We start from the raw sequence: 17,377 nt of genomic DNA, 5'->3' as shown, positions 1-17,377 counted from the left end.
AAATCTGTAGTTAAGTTTATGCTAACAAGACCAAGGTAAAGACACCCCCAGATGGCGGCAGGCGTCTGCCCCCTGTGAGGCAGACACCGCTGTGCACTGCTACGCTTTGGAAGGACCTGGTGCAGCCAAAAATAATTAAGCATGCTGTCACTGGCTTTTTGCTGTATTAACACAAAAAATTTCATCCAAGCCTCAACATGGGAGAAGGCCCCTGCCTCCAGTCTTGCCTTTTAAAAGATGCACAAACACCAACTCCCACAGACACCCTCCGCAGAGCTCGCTGATTATACATTATGTCACAGGCAGTAAAGAGGAATCTTTGATCAGTTTTCTCAAAGGAACAGTTTTTGTGTCAACAGGCTGTGAGATTAGGCCCTCATCGAGGCGTAGCTCCTCATTCCTGCATTTTATCAGATGATGTACAAAAATGCAAATTATGCTTAGACAAGTATACAGTGTGCATGAATATGCATGCACACTAATGGAGGAATATACAGCTCTGAATTAATGATTGTCAAGTGTTGGTTACAAATCTACTATATGAATATGATATGATATATGATATATATATAATATGATATATGAATCTAATTCAACATTGTGTGTCTAGATTATGATTTACGTAGCTACTATTCATTTGACAACACTTGTAGTGGCATAATTTTAACTCTATAGTTGTAATCTATACCCAATTACAGGCATTCGTTTTCTCTAATTCTATATTAACAGTGATATTGCGCAAATAAGCACTGGCAATACAATGTATAATAAATGCTTCTGCCACAGTTTCTTTGTGTAGTACCAGTTTGCTTGTTCCATGTCTTTTGTCAGAGAAGTGACAAAAGTGACAGTGCTCTGTGTTACCCAGAAAGCAGTTGGGCACAATATCGCAACACCAACACCGTGAGTGAAACAATGACTGGGGCAGCCTACTATATAAAGTTCTCGGGGACCATTTCTTTACGAATGTGGATGTGTAATAATAGAGTACAGAACAAATTGGCAACCCAAACTGAAGCGTCTATTCTATGCGCCATATAATGCGGTGCGCCTTATATAAGAAAAACTTTTTAAAATAGGCCATTCATATTCGGAAAATATGGTAGTTCATGATGATTTTTTTTTTTCTTTTAATTTTAAAACTATGGCATTTTTACTCAAGGTTATCAGAGAACTTAGATCATCACATTGCATCACAAGTGGAAGTGCTTCAGGGCAAACTTTACAGTATTCTATATACCTTTTCAAAATGAGCCAAAGTTACCTGTCAGTGGCACTGAGAGTGAATTTTTAACACTGATGACATAAAGAATGCATCTTCTCTGCTTGCAAAGAGAAAGGTGACACTCTGTTGTGAAAACAGTGGGTGAAAAATGCAGCTGGCCTTGAAAAGACGTAAGTGTGCCTCAAAGACAGGCAGGTATTTTAGTAACAAGTACTCTGGGACATGCATCTGAAATCCCCAAAACAATTTTAACTGTCTGCTTTAGTATAGAGTGAAGTTATAAATGTAATCTTACATCTCACGTTTTGCATCTTCTTTACCTAACCTCACTGAGTTATATATTTGTCAGCCGAGGGGCTGCGGAGTGTAAACTCATCTATTTCTATCATTTATCCTGAAGTGTAGAGGCACACTGACAGCAACCTTGAGTTTCTGTCCGTCGTTAGATTCCCTTTCTCTTCAGTCAGCTGTGAAGAACCATTTTCGGTTCTGCCTGAGCAGCCGCACTGCTATATAAAATGGTTTTAACTTGCTCCTCAGCGTTTCATTTTATATCCAGAACTGATTTGCTTTGAAAATGCAGTATCTGGCCGATCTGTCTCCGTGTTTGGGTGCTTCAGCCTGGATTAAAGAGATTTTTTTCCCCCCAAAGCATGGTCTGACAGCCAAATCTTACCTTGATAGAAAATAGTCTAGTCTTAAAAGATAAAATATCTAAGACGCGTCCTTTTTGAGCACTATTAATTACTTGTTGGAAGGAAAGGTTATGGGTGACATAAATCAAAATAAATCCTCTTATGCTAAGACAGGCATATTACCCCTAAGTATTTAGTGATTTTATGTGTATCCACTGTTTTTTTTGTTTTTCTTTTTCCCATTTCTTAATGTGTTTGTTTAAAATGGAAATCAGATGGGAAGGCATCTTTTAAAGGTCACTACTTTAGTATAGGCATCTGCTGGATCTGGCAGAATGAAATCTCCTTTTTTGCTCGGAGGCTTTAGGCTAAATGATTTTTATAGCAGAGTCAAACTGATGACTGATTACTCAGCTCACCTTGTGAAACTTGAAAGTAAAAAGGTAAATAAATAAAATCACTCTCCATCTTCTGTCTACCATCCAGATCTAATGTACACGTGTAATTTAGGAGCCAGTTTATATTTATTAAGCATGAAAAGATTACCAATTTTAAAAACTACAACATATTCAGATGAAAAAAGAACAAACCTTTTCCCCAATCTATTCAGAAGACAACTACAAAGTATTAGGAACATTGTAGAAAAAAACTAAAACAAAATAACAATAATATGACCACAGAGGATGTTTGTCTAAGTCTATTTCAATTAATAGACTTAGACATTTCCAGATCAATATTGCATAATTATCAGAAAAAGTATTCTGTCTAAAGAAAAATTAAAACAATCTAAAAATAAATGCATTAATGTATGATATTCTCTGACATTGTAAAGTCAGACATTTGTAAGACAAAAAAAAATCAGGAACAAAACTCAGGGTTTTTTGTTGTCAAGGAAAGTATTTTGACAAATTGCCTCAAGTATTTTAGAAGACAACTTATCTGTGTTGGTGAGAGAGTTGCATTGCGACTGAGAGTAGGAAAAATATCACTATAAAATGAATAACGATAATGTCTATAACATCTTTTTGTTCCTGGAAAACTCTGCTGGTTCCACTTTTAATTCAACACATTCAGCTCGTATTAATATATTTTTCAAACATTTCAAAGTATAATAGTGTTAACATTCAGCAGTTTCCACTGAAGGAAACTGCTGAATAGGTACTATTTAGTTTTGTTAATACCCTGTAATAACTGGGCCTACAGCTCTACAAAGACCACACATACAGAAACCGCCCGTGCCAATCTTGTATAGTCGTCCAAATTATCTCATCAATCCCAGGCGTCGTTTCAAAGTAAGACAAATGTTTGTGCACCATGTGTCTCTCATTGCCAAAATGCTCCAAAGAACAAGAGGCTGTTGTGCAGAAGACAGGGCTGCTATAAATTACAGGAGCTGAGGCTGTGAAGAGCAACAGACTCAGGTCCATCATTGTCCTAACCTTAATCTCACAGTCCTTGCAGTGTATATATGTGTGTGTGCCACTAGGCCCCCATGTGTTTGTTAATCACATGGAAACTTCACCGGACTGCCTGTGCCATCAAAGCTCACCCTAAAGTGCACCCTGCATTAGGAGCATTAATCCAGACATGTTAGTAGTTGGAGCCCCAGTCTGTTATCTTCTGTTTGCTTTCTTTATCCTCCAGAGAATGTCTTGAAAAGTTCAGGGATTCAGTGTGTCTGTGAAAAAGCTGAAAAAAGAAGAACCCAACTACTTGCTTCCTATTTTGCATCAAAGCTTCCCACTTAGTCATTTTTATTTTTTGTGATACGAGTTATTGACTTTACATTTTATCCTGCATGCAATTATGCAAATAGCAATTAAATACTATTTTTACAAGTCGTCTTATAATTATTGTTAATGCACGTTTCATGCAGTTGCAAGGTCAAACTCTAAGTTTTGTGTAATGCTTAGAAAGACTCCATAAATAGATGCATTTCAGCTTTTCCCTCTGCTACTAAAAGGAAAGAGTTTATACAGTATGTGCTTTAATAAAAGCTTCTCCCTGGTGAGGCATTTATGTCAGGGGGTAACAAAGTGAGCATATGCACAGCATGGCCCAGCCTTCGGTGCAGAAATGACTGCATCTTTGATAAATACACACGGCAACCAGGCTGCAATAAAGCAGGTGGGAAGTCAACCGATGCTATGCATGACCTTGCATTCTCCAGGAATAAACCTTCGCTAAATTCGGCATCTGACTGCATTTGATTTTATGACCAGGCCAAAAGAGTGATTAAGGAAAAATGTGAACAAAAGATGGAGATATAAAACAATAAAGGAAAAAGATTTCGAAAAACAAATAGCAATTGGCCGGGTTCCAAAAGTGGGTTATTTACATGGAAAGGTAGTTTAAAGCGCTTCACACCTAGCCTGTGGAGGTATATAAATATCCATAGTAAAAGGGTTGAACTGTTTTTCCTGAAACAAGAAATAAAAATGACAATTAATGAAGTAAGAAAACTAAATGACACAGTTAATTCATTAAAAATAATTAAACATATGGGAGAAAATTATTCAGTGACGAAGTTTATTAAACATGGCTTCAGATGAAATGACCTAGAGAACTTTATAATGGTTAAAAGTCACATGGACTCAGGCATGAATTAAATAAACCCCAAATTTAGGCTCCTAACATCGAAAAGACATGAAAGACTTTAATTATGAGTAGACCTTGATTTAGGATTAATTGGCCCTTAATAAGAAGCCAGTAGAAGGGGATGGGGTTGTTTTTTATGTTGTTGCAATGTATTTTAAATATTTTATGAATACCTCGTGGTTTTACTGGGAAGGTCATCACTAATCATCTCCAATATTCACATATTAAAATACAAAGATGAATAAGGAAAGCTGCTTTCTCACAAAGTTGATATCTTCTAAGCATAATTAGATTTTTTTTTTATAACTTTTGTTTGTTTTAAAATTAAAAAGCAAGATAACTACTGACTTTCCCTTTTTTTTCAGTGTTGTACTTGTTGACTAGCTAGTTCAGTGCACCCATGTTAAAATCATTTGTTTATAGTCCACTGTCTAAACTTTCTGAAATGACTTCACAGTTCTTTTCTTCTTCATTAATCATATTTCGTTTGCAAAAGGGGATTTAAAAATATATAATAGTGTGAGATTATTGACATGTTTTTTGTTTGTGTTATTTTGTGGTGCTCTTAACCTGTCCATTTGATTTTGTTAAACTATCTTTTTATACTCAAAAATCCCAAAATAGGTGGAAAAAAGCAAGGCGAATCTAAGACTAAGACGTTTGGCTTGAAAGCAGCCTATTAAGAATATATAATTATGGTAATTTTACAAAGTCGGTGCTTCTCTTTAGTAAAATGTTGATTATGTTTAAGCATATCAGCTGATAACATGCTGTTATTTTAGCTGCTGACCTGTTCAGCTACTTACTTGTAAATTGACCTGAAAGAAAAGTTAGAAGTTTATTAAGTTGTAGCCTGTGTGCTCCTCCCGTTAGCCGGAAACTAACATGGAAATTCATGCTTAGTAGCAAAAAAAAATTGGAATGCAAAAATAAAACAGTTTAATCTATTTAGATATTTAGGACATGATATTTTAGTTTAACTTGCTGCGTTTAAATCATGGAAGTATTGTAGCCAATCGTGAAACAGCATCGCTGAGGTCAAAGTTCTCAAAAAGGTGAGCTGGTACAGTGTTTATCACACTGTCTGGCCAAAATAAAAGTCACCAACCTCCTAATTCTCCCAAAAAACAAATACCCTGATATTTAATAACACTGTAGTTAAACTTAATAACGCCAATACCAATGCAGGAAAGATCTAATATAACAATATAACATGTTTTGAGAACAGCATCGTTGTTGCGACACAGAAAATGAAACTTTGATGAAAGATGTCAAGCTTTTTCTTAGTGTGAAAAAGAATGTTTTTTTTATTAAAAGAAAATTTTGAAAATATTGTAATCTTGTTTTACTCTGAAGTCAGCATGAGATATTTTGCCTCATTCTCTAAGTTTTGAAGAGGAAATTCCTTTTCTCAGCGTGCATCCAACAACTTAAAATATACAGTAAAGTGAACCATTTATTATATAAAACACCTAATATAAAGAGTTTGGAGTTAGTACTTTTGGCTGGTTTAAGACGTTTGTTTTTCTTATATATTATTGCAAGACATTCAGGCTTTGATAACATTCTGCCACACAATCTTTTCAACCCCACAGTGCATGTGTGCTTACTTACTGTGTGGTAACCTCAAAAGTCTTCCACCATGTTTGATCTGTACCGTACCATATGGCCATGTTTTATATGAGTAATGTATTCCCATAAGATCATGTTTCTTGTAGGTTTCAGTGGTGTTGCACTAGAAAACATTCAGTACAGTGTGTATGTGTTCTGCACCCTTTGAAATATTATGTGGCAGGTGTACCACTGCTAGGTAGCTACTCCCCAGAGGAGTTTGGTCTCGGTTCTGTGTCTTCCACATGGGGCCCTGAAACTGTCTCTGTGGGTGTTAGGAAGGCAGGATAAGGAGGGTTGAGAGAGAGGAGGAGCTTGAAAATCACCACTGTTTCTTCAGATGGAGCTATGGCAGAAATTGTTTTGACACAGTGCCTACCAAACAGATTCATGTATCTAACTTTTTATTTTTGCATTTTGTCACATTTCATCTGTAAGTCTCAACATATATTCTGGGGCATTTGTGTGCAAGACAAACCAAAGGTAGATAATAATTGTAAAGAGGAAGGAAAATAACGCATGATCTTTAATTGTTTTGACCAACTAAACCCTAAAAAAATGTGGCATGGATGCATATTGGGCCCTCTTTTCTCAGATACTCCTAAATATATACCAATGCAACCGATTTCCTTTAGAATTAGCCTAATTAGGTACATAATTTAATATCAGTATTCATATTTTGGTCCACATGCAAAAAACATGGCAGCAAACACACTCCATGCCCATGAGGAAACATGGCTCCAATATTAGCTCATCAGCAAAGCTCTGTAAAACTGACTGCATGCTAGTGAGGCAGTTTCATCATTTAATTCAAGTATGTAGGACAAGGGATACATCTAAAAGTTGCAAGACTCCATCCATTTAGGACTGCAGTTTGAGCTTTAGAGTTTGATCGATTCAAAAGCTTATGATGTTTCCTGTAAAATAGCAGACTGCATGCTGTTAGAAACGTAAGCTAACCTTTGCTTCTTTCTGTGTGTGCGTGTGTGTGTGTGTGTGTGTGCGTGCGTGTGTGCGCGTGTGTGCGTGTGTGTTTGTGTGTGTGATCAAAAGCACAACAAATGGTGTTCTCTTGTGATGTGGAAGAAAAACGTAGTCCACATTATTCAGCCAACTGGTTTGGTGTTGAGGGAGATAGTTTGTTGAGATTAGTCTTGTACGTAAACTGGAGACACTACGAATACGTGAGAAATGAGTTACATCCTGGATGTGAAAATAGTTTATAAACAAGTTGTCGGTTTGACGAAGCTTTCATTTGTTTGAAACCGAGAACAGGAAAAAAAAAATTTGGCTTGAATGACCGAACATTTCTTCCCTAACCTTGCTGTCTAATTCTTTGTTTCCTTATTGAACACTGGAAACCAGTGGGCAAGATGTTATTTATGATTGTAGCAAATGCTATTTGTCTTCCTTTTCCCTTTTCTGTGTGGATTCATATGAAATGTATTTTTCTTCACGCTAATAAAACACAAGAACCTTTCAGAACCTTTTTCATTTAAATAACTGTGTCCCATTCTCGTAGCGACAAGCCTCCGTCCAGCCCCAGGGAGAGCAGAGCTCTTTAAGCATGAGCAGTTGCAGCCCCCTGCAGTTTTTCTTATTGAAGCCTTGTGAATGTCAGGACGTTAGTAACCACTTGCCTTTTTTTTAATATGTGGTAACAGGATTTTCAAAGGCCTTGTGGCATCATACCACTTTGAACTTCAAAAATAAGAGTGAACTAAAGGAAGAAAAAGTCCTCCTCTGTGCTTTAGGGCCATATTTTGGGTCTACATTTCCCAAGATTTTCGAGTTCGTCATCCATTTGAAAAAAAGCTTTAGGTCAGAAGCTCTGATTAACAAAAACAGTTATTCGCTTGAGGCTGTTTATAAAAATTCCCCATGTTTTAAAAACTGCAAACTAAAGCAGGAATCATGCAAAAGTTGAAAGGAGCATAAATATTGGATAATGAAAATTGATTGAGTGTTTTTATAACTTTCAGCCTATTTGAATATTATGTTTACTGTTGGAGTAAACGTGTCAATGCGTTAAATTGCTGTAAAACTGCTGTAAAAACAAAATCAAATCCCATTTCATGGCACATGTTTCCAACTTTTAATTATTTTCACATCTGTTCTCCATTTTCTTGTTTCACTTTTTTTAAATGTATAGCTTTACTGTTTAAAATTATTTTTCATAGTGATTATTACAAAGATCATCAGCACAATGTCAGAATACTTTGTAATGACTAATAAAGTTATTAATACTTCAGTTACATCTTAACAAAATATCAGAAAGTTAACTTCAGTAATTCAGTTTACATTTTTACAGAGTATTTTTCATCCTTTAAAACTGAATTTTTATAATCAAGGCTTACATCTAACAAATACTGGGTGTCAAATATTAACTCATATCAAATCCATTCCATGTCAATTCCCCTAAACAGTTACGTGTGCTTTGTTTCACAATCCTCTCTAGGCTGAGACTATGCATGTTGATTGTACATCTTTTACCACCATTTTTTATCCTTCCACTCAACTTTCAGTGAGCGTATATATAACCATCGGTTGGTATCCAGGTGTTGTAGCATTGACATTTTGTTCCTGCTGTTCCTGTCATTGTTCCTGCGGTGCAATGGCAGACTGATGGTCAACTATCAAGTTAGCAGTCTTCGTTTTTATATTTAAAAAAATATTTTCATTTAATCTGTCATAGGTGTTATTGTAATTATCAAAAAAAGCTTCAAGCCCAAACCATAAAATGTGCTGAAATGAAATAGAAATATATTTTTGTGTATAATGAATGTATGTAGTGACATTAGCTTTTAAAATGGAATTACAGAAAGTAATTAACCTTTTATTGACATTTTAATTAATTGAGATGTATCCATAATTGTACATCATACTACTTTATGGTGGTTTACATTCATACAGATAACAAATACTGAATATTAATCAAGATATGTGGGGAAGTACTTAGATTACTAAGTTAATCAAACTCTTTGGTCTTGTAATGGAAAATTACCAACTGGTGATTATAAAAAGAGGCAGTTCCACAGAAGCATATTTGTACACATTCCGTAACCCCTTACTTAACCAAACACAGACTTGAATGTGCCTTTGTAATTACTATCATTAGGATAATTTGGAGAGTGTGTGGCACATGTTGCTGCAGTGAAAGCATGCTTAATGTGTTTCCATGCTGTGTCTTTCTCTTCATCAGATCCACATTGGGCACACATGTCCTAATTGAAATGATGGGCTATAACATCTGTGAAGGCCACATCACTTTTGGTCTTTCTTGCAGCTGCGCCACCACAACTGTGTATATATTTTTGCGTACTTGTAAATCTTTCTGACATTTAAAGATTCATGAAGCCCAGCTCACCAGCTCAAGGAGCTTGCACATAACCTCGTACAATTGTGATGTATGGCCGTGGCTGTTTAGTCCCATAATGAAAAAAATATTTGATGCAGCCGAAGTCAGGTAGTAACACCACAGTCTGATGTTTTACTAGCAAAGATGAAAGGCTGCTCTGATTTTACATCATAGGAATGGAGCAAAGGCATTCTGCTACAAGGGCACAAAGATTACTATACTTCACTTTCCGATTGTCTTGTTTTCCTTCTGTTGAATGCAAATCTAGTAAGCCTACCTATACTTTGCCAATTGATTGACATCTTTTGTAGATGGTATAGTCTTTCTTTGTATTTTGCCTACAACATGAATGTGGATGGACATTTTTACAAAACAGTAGCACACTGCGTCTCAGTTCTGAGCTTTGACTTTATATTGTGGGTAGCCATGCAATTCCAGCAGATGCACTACAAACAATTTCAGAGATTTCCTTTTTCTCATTTAATGGCAAAGCTATTGTGGTCTTTGACCTCCATTGCTACAGTTTCCCTGCTGAAAAATAAGACGCCTGCCACAGCATGTCTTTAGACCCCGTAGGGTCACAACCACCACTTTCTGAGTGCACCAGTGGTAGAAAATCACAGCTCAAATTGTGATTTGAAAAAAGTTTTTATAGGATTATTTTGATATACACTCACAGGCATATTTTAGTAGATACACAATACATGTATGAGATTGAACTTTTGAATTTGGAATTGCAGTAATTCTTTGTAGCATTAATTCAACAAGGTATCAAACTTTCCTCAAAGATTGGGGCGGTACATGATTTAGAGGTGGAGCGGCCGCTCAATACACGGATGCTATTAGTCAGCAACGCAGTTATCTGTGGTTCAGACGACTGCCTTCGCTACAGATCTTCTCTCCTTGTCTCTCAGTCCATTTCCTGTCCAATATACTGCAATAAAGGTCACTAGTGCCAAGAAACCTTCAAAAACCACTCCTTAGAGATTTTGCTCTATATTTACATAAAAGCATCTCAGTTCCTGCACAGTTCCTGTCAGCTTCACATCCACAATGTGAATCTCCTTTTCCTCCCCATCATAAAACTACTCCATTGGATTGAGGTCTGGTGACTCTCAAGGCCACTGGAGAACACTACTGTCATGTTCAAGAAATCAGTTTCAAGTGATCTGAGCTTCATGACTGCATTATTTTGCTCTAAGAAACAATCAAAAAAGGGGCTGTGAAATTTGTATAGTGTCAGAACTTAGTGTGTAAACAGTATTATAGCATGGCTCTGTCAAGTGATGATGGGGTATGATCTGGGGGATATTTTCTCGATCAAATGCAAGGCCACTAATGCCACTATTTGAATGCCACAAATTGCCCAAATATTTTTGCTGACCATATTTGTCCCTTTATTCACCTTCTGTAACTCCCAGCAGGACAATGCTCCATGTCATTAAGAAACTGTCAACTGGTTTCTTAAACATGACAAGTGTAATGTAATCAAATGACTGCTGAGTCAGCCGATATATGTTAAACTGAGCACCTTTGAGACATGTTGGAATGGGAGGTTTATATCACGAATGTCAAGTGGACAAATCTGCAGGAACTACATGACAATGTCATGTCAACATGCCCTAAAACTTTAATAATCTTTCCAGTATCATTTTCATGTTAGAACTAAAGCAAAAAAAAAGTATTCCGACTGATAAATAGGAAAGGGCTTCACATCTCTCATCCCGCGGTGCATCTCAGAGAACATCAGCCAGCATACATTGCTGTCGATTTTGAACTTTTCGCCTCTGACACTTTGTAGCCACTGATGGTGAATCCTGCCTCTCATCCTCTTTCTTCTATAACTACTTACTTTTCAGTGTATATTGGGTATAATATCCTGTAACATATTTGTCCTCCTCTTGCTCTGACTGGCTTAGATTTTTATCCAATCACCGACTAATCAATCCCCTGCAAATCAACCCTAACTAAGTTGTTCAAAACACTGTCAGGATGGTGAACATCCTGTCCTGACGTGATTAGTACAAATTTGTAAGAAAAAAAATAAACTGGTAAAGCAGATGAGAATTCAGACATTCTCAAAAATGTCTCATTCAATTACTTCTTTTTTTGTTTTGTTGCTGTAAAAGAAAAAAGAAACTATAAGATTTTGTGTAATTGCCAACATTTAGTAAATGCTTTGAACGGGTGAAAAACAAGCTGTTAGGAGCGGTGTCACCTGGCAGCTCATTCATGCTCTGGGAAATGTTACGGTAAGCCCAGAGCAGTGGAAACAGCCGGCAGTGCTGCTTGGTGACTTTCTGCCTTTGTCTTCGCTCTGCTCTGCTCCCCATCGTCCCTGCAGACGCTACCCAGGCCGTTCTTACAGCATGTGTACAGCAAAACAATCAGTTGCAACTCTGGTGTCCTTCAGCATGTGGTCAACATGTACACACACACACACACACGCATACTCGATTGCGTCCAGATTTCATACACACGCACACTTACGCTTCTCACTTTTTTTCAGTTTAGTAAAAGCTGTAAAAATAAAAGCCTGCAGGCTGAGAGATGGCTTTCACATTAAGTGGTCTTTTCTTTCGCTCAAAGAGCTTCTTGACATTTGAATGCTGTACAGTCTGTATTGTATTCTACCTCACTTCCCTTTGAATGTGTTCACACTATATATATATGTGTGTGTGTGTGTGTGTGTTCATGTCTAGTTTTAAATCTCTATGATTGGAGCATTTCATTTTTCATTGCAATGGCTAACAATCGATAGAAACATTTTTTACGTTTCTGTTATGTAGAAGGGTCATCCACTTCCATAGCAGAAAGAATGGCACCTTTAAATTGTCAGTGTAATCTTTCATGTTAAAATAGTAGTTATGCAACAAACGGCAAGATCTGAAACAGGTCAGTGAAAACAATTTTTGTTCTTTCTCAGTACATAAAGTAATCATTGGTCACTGAGGAAAAACCATTCCTGTCATATTGCATGAGAGTGTGATGGTCTGTCATCATCCTTTTGTACCTGCACCCCCTCTTTGCTCTTTACACTTCAGCCTATTTTAGTGTGAAAGCACATCAGTGACACTCGCAGCGGAAAAGCACTTTGAAAGCAAAGAGTATGAATAATCACTAAGAAACCCTTAATCCATTTTTAAAAAGGGAATATTAATGCACTAACAACTGTACCTGCTCAGTATGCCGCAGATAATTCCAGATCTCTTAAAAAAAGAAAGAAAGAAAAAACCTTGTTTCATACGGGTGCTTCAGTAGCAACAGGGGGATCACTTTGCACTCCCGTCACCATGACAACACGGGGTCCATGTCCGAGTGGGTGTACACACTTCATTTGGTAATCCTCTGCGACCGACACGGGGGACAGCTGTGCTCATGCTGAGAGGGTCTCGATAAGCAATCATATGAAAATACATGTTACTGTTTTTTCAAATGTGGTTACCCTTAATAGGTATTGTACTTTTTGTTTCCAGAAAGTTCACTTTTACTGTGAAGGATTTGCAACAGTTGACATTTGTTTAGAATCATGGTGCTCCAATCACACTACGCAGCGCTGTTCAGATGTAACATCCAAACTCCAACATTGATCTCCATGATGCGGTTCCTAAGCTGGTAGCATAATGTAGCTCTGAAATCTTGTCATTGCCACAGAGTGTTATGTTTATGGGGACATGCATTTGTTTTCTTTATTTTTCAGTTTTTAAGCTTTTTTTTCTTTCCATTATTCATTATTCAGCTTGAAAGGAAGGAGAGAGAGAGAAGAGTATCATCTTATACAACTACTTATAGGAATATGCTTGCCTCAGTGAGTTTTGTGTTTTTATGACTTGTAGTAAATGTAACCTACATATAAGTTGTTATTTTCAGAATACTTCGATTGTCTTTATTTTAAGTGAATGAGACAGTTATCATCTAACTTTGTGAAGTAAAAGTACATGATTTGACAGATTAGGGTAGTATTGTACAGAAGTTAAACTGCAGTGAGTGGAAACAAATTTTTGCTCTTGTGTACCTCATTTTTAAACTTCTTTCTAAATGATGTTTCCTCTTCAGTCGTTTGTTTTGGTTTGATGTTTTTAGAGGAAGGAACTTAAAAAAAACATCAATATTAATGGCAAACTGCAGCGTGTGTTGCCCTATTTATTGATTTTTTTGGTCCAATTTGCTCTGAAGCATTACACTATTGTAATTTCTTTCAGTTATAAAGAAGACAAACAGTTGCTGAAGGACATGAAGTATCTTTTAGATGTAAAAAAAGTCCCAGTGTTTCACACCACAAAATGTGTTTTGTTTTCTGCATGTTCATCTTTCTTGAAACATTCCCATTATTTTTCAATATCACTTTGTCATGGATGTTTTACTCTGTTTGTTCAAAAACAATATAGTATGAACTAGAAATTCCTTTTACCATACAAGATTCTAAGAAATAAACAAAATGCTAATTTAGTTCACAATTCATTTAGACTTAGGTGTTCAGAGGGAGTTAAAGTATGTTCTTTACAAATCTTTTTAAGACTTGCAAATATAAAATAACAATGTCCAGTATGCTACCAGTTGTGTCAAAAATAATATTGTAGGAGAATCTTGATGATGAGAGAAAAGTGCAAGCTTTTGGAGCTCTTTGGGATTGTTATGATGAGAAATGGTAACACAGCCTCAAAGTCAGAAACGGCAAGTAAAAATGAAAGATTGATTAGACTCTGAAGTGTTCATCCCGTCCCTGAAATAGCACAGTGCTTCACTTCTAAATGAAGTCTAGATATTTCAAAAGATTTTTTAGCTGCGAAGAAAGTGGCGTCTTTGAAGTGAGCATGTCCCCTTGGTAGTTATACCTCAGCTCTGGGAGGAGTAGAGGAATATTTTAGTAGGCTTGTCTAAGATGTTCTCACACATGCTCTGCAGTTGGTATATTAAGGGGTCATTCAGTGTCCAGTCTGTCCTGTCCAAGTAGAAAATCACTTTCCACTGGGGATGTCTCTATCATTTTGAAAGAAAAAATAAAAAATCCCCCTTCTTGTCCTAGCCTTTTACAGTTAAGAATGTACTAGTATTCCACATTTGATATTCATAATCCCCTTTACAGTTCAGCAGCTAAATGCCAGCAAACTCTTAACATGAACTGGAGCATTTGACATTTTAAAGCTGGATGCTGAAATAGTTTAACCTTATGTCATATTTTGTCATGCTAGAATTTGCTTGAGGAGTTCTTGGGGTTCTGTTTTTACATCATCATGAAGAAAATGTATAAGTTTACAGGTGTACTATATAAGCAAACTGAACAATTTAGCTGGTAAAACACAAATGTTACAGATATTTACCTTTTTAATTCCTAACTGTCAGTATTGAAGTGCATCAAAGCCACACATAAACTCCAAAGATACTACCGTTCACACCAGAATAACAAACGTGTCAATAAACCAACATAATTGACAATAGATGGCTTGCAGAACAGTAAACTTTGGACTCAATTTATACTCAGTAACCCTTGAAGTATGTTTTACTACATGCCTGTTCCAAAAGCTTATCTTTCACAAGCAAAGGTAAAGCTGCCAAAAATCTAATAAAAATAGTTGACAAAACAATTATTGAAGCAAAGCAAAATGCAAAAAAAAAAAAAAGCTGAAATTGTATCTTTTTTAAATGCTGTGAGGGGATCCTTGGTGGGAATAAATGTGAGGAAGTTGGGTAATTATATTCATTTATTTTCCAGGTAAGCTGGATGTTCAGGGACATGAGGGAGGTTGGAGCTTATCCCAGCTGTCCCTGAGCTGAGGGCGGGGGTACACCCTGAACAGACCACCGGTTTATAACATGGACACACAAAAGAGATGCAGTCACACCAAGTTTGCAGCCAGTTTAAATTTAAAAATTAACCTCATATGCATGTTTTGTAATAGTGATAACCACTGCTACACGATATCAACACTGTGACATGACACTATCATGCAAATCAAAACAGTTAAATTTTTAGTGTTTAATAACAAAAACATCCAATATACTTTGACTTTTTTGACAAAATGTGGTCTTGATTAAGGAGATCTACCAAGGAAAATGTAATCAAATTTAGGTGCTCATCAATATTGTATTTAAGATTTTTGAATAGAGCATTGACCATTAAAGATATGAAATAGTCTTGTTTTTTCTTCTATGATAGACACATATTTATTTTTATAAATTTTTACTACAGGTTGGAATGTAATTCCTTCTGGATCTTTACAAATATCCTAAAGAACCTTTCACAGTACTAGTTGACTGACTGTCCCTTCTTTGGAAGCCCTGCCTTGATACAAGGCTGTATAAATATTAATTTAACGTAAAATTGCTTAAAAAAAAACAACCAAGAGGAGTTTTCCAACCTGGTGAGGTGTTTAAATTTTCATGAATTCACTAGTACGCTGGTTTTTGGCACTTGTCCACTCTCTAATTGGCATATTGTCTTTTTTGTAGTGTAGAAGTACATGAAATATGCAGGAAAAACAACTTACCACTTGTCCCATTATAACAATGTTGTGCCAGTTTTCCACCTGCTATTGTGAAAAAAAAAGAAAGAAAATGAAACAGACGGCTCCCTTCCTGTAATGACTCATCTTGGAATGCCTCAAGCCCTTCTTGTTGTTTTACCTCTCGCCGAAACAAAATCTTACCCTGAAAGCAACACAACAGTCACTGCATTTTGTCCTCATGGCCCCTAGAAAACAAAACAAAAAAAGAGCTGAATATAATGTGTAGTCTTTGGTGTTATTCGAAATGGTGAGAGCTGTTTTACAGTTGCTTACATTGGCAGTGAAAACAGTTTGTGTTTTGTATAAAATATAGATGGGTAAGTTAATGTACAAGCACACATAAGATGACTGCAGGGCTTGCCATACATAACCTCACCTGAACCACATCTAAATTATGTTGCATTCAATATTGCAGTAGCAAAAACAGAACAGGTTGATGCATTAAAATGCAAATGTATGAGCGAGAGCGGAGCTACATTTAATTCAACATGTGGTGAGATTTGCCAGGTTAAGTTAGATGCTGCTTTACATTTGGAAACAAAATCCCGTTTTGACTAAGATGGATAAAACCCACAAAAATGCAGACACATGAATTATGGTTCACAATCAAATACTGACTACAGATGGTAGAGTTTGAGTGCCTTTTGCAGACCCAATAACGTTGGGCATAAGAAACAGCCATCACCCACTGAACAGTTTGTTGAGACCATATGTCAATTTGTACCTGTCCTATATAGTTTACTGTAATCTACTGACTGTCTGTCAAACGGAAATGTACTTATTTGACTACAATAAATCGTATCTAATAGTAGGAGTCACTCAGAGTAATTTTGATTAAGTTTCATAAGCATCATATATGACAGGATTCAGTGCATCCAAAATGAGATCAGAACAATAATTTGTGGATCTCTGCTGATTAAAAAGTTTTTATAAACAAATATACATCCATAAATCTGTTGTCTGTAGCTGCTTAACCTTACCGAGCCTAGTGCCTATCATTCACTGGGAAAGAGGCAGAAACTAATGTACAACAAGACAAGTCATGCTTTAGATATAAACTTGTTTATGCTTTTTTTTTTTTTTTTTTAAATGTCCTCAAATCATCAATACACTTAAAGAAACTACATAAAGAAAATGTTAAGTGGTTGAGTAGATGCAGGGTTTGTTTACAGGAAAGTGGGTTTGGATGAATACTGCAACATATGGGTACCAAATGGGAGTACGAGTTGTGTTGTAATTTTGATGGGGGAATGTTCTGTTGTGATTTACACCTGTTGCAGAATAATTTTTTTTTAATTGACATTGACCTGACCTGTCCGACACTGACAATGCTAACGTTGCAAGGCAGAATGCAGAAGATTACATTTCTGCCAAGTCACAGTTTCGGCTGTCTTATTTTCCTGTCATCACGCCTATGATTCAATTAAGAAGCTGCATTCCTCAA

At 36.4% G+C, this 17,377-nt stretch overlaps 1 protein-coding gene across 1 annotated transcript in view; it reads left to right on the top strand.

The window, feature by feature from the left end:
* Positions 1 to 17,377, top strand: part of macrod2 (mono-ADP ribosylhydrolase 2) — a 470,949-nt gene that overhangs the window by 281,369 nt on the left and 172,203 nt on the right. The window lies entirely within an intron of this gene.

Source organism: Poecilia reticulata, linkage group LG15, assembly GCF_000633615.1.
Source record: "Poecilia reticulata strain Guanapo linkage group LG15, Guppy_female_1.0+MT, whole genome shotgun sequence".
NCBI classification, from domain to species: domain Eukaryota; kingdom Metazoa; phylum Chordata; class Actinopteri; order Cyprinodontiformes; family Poeciliidae; genus Poecilia; species Poecilia reticulata.
The sequence above is the reverse complement of the archived record's forward strand: the minus strand, read 5'-3'. Positions and strand labels throughout refer to the sequence as shown.